Raw genomic sequence first — 647 nt, 5'->3', positions numbered from 1 at the left:
TACGTCTTGCTTGTTGGGCATGTTAGACGCAGACAGGCAACTGCATATGCTTTCCTGTGTGTGTGTGTGTGTGTGTGTGTGTGTGTGTGTGTGTGTGTGTGTGTGTGTGTGTGTGTGTGTGTGCATGTACATACCAGTATATGTGTGTGCTAAAGCGCTTGGGACGGCAGGGGGAAAGCGATCAGTCTAATTGCTTTACCTGCTGTTTCTCTCTGGTGACGTCAACTCGTCAACATTTCTCCAAATGTACCTTCGGGGCTCTTGAACGTGTCGCCTGGAACTCAGAATTGCCTCCAACTTAATGTATGTGCATATTTAAGTGCCTTACATGTCAACATGTGAATTTCTTGTAGTTAGTTTCTTCCTATATCTGACATGTGTCCTTTACAAAAAGCATTTCATATGAGCTACTGTATTACTTTGCAAAGACTGATTTGGGGCAGAGATGAACATGATGTTCAGAATCGAGAAACATTAGGGCGCACAAGACAATTATTTTTCGCTTGTCTGTCATATATTTATACGACATCTTTACCTCTCGGGACCTCTTAAATATGAACATGTAAACATTCTTAAAATCCTTCTCATAACTCTTCTAAATATTGTGTGACAAAGGAGTCTCAAATGCAACTTTGGGTCATGTCAAG

This window comes from Clinocottus analis, unplaced genomic scaffold (genome assembly GCF_023055335.1).
Source record: "Clinocottus analis isolate CAN_PGR_092001 unplaced genomic scaffold, fCliAna1.0.p SCAF_7, whole genome shotgun sequence".
Taxonomy (NCBI): Eukaryota; Metazoa; Chordata; class Actinopteri; order Perciformes; family Cottidae; genus Clinocottus; species Clinocottus analis.
The sequence above is the reverse complement of the archived record's forward strand: the minus strand, read 5'-3'. Positions refer to the sequence as shown.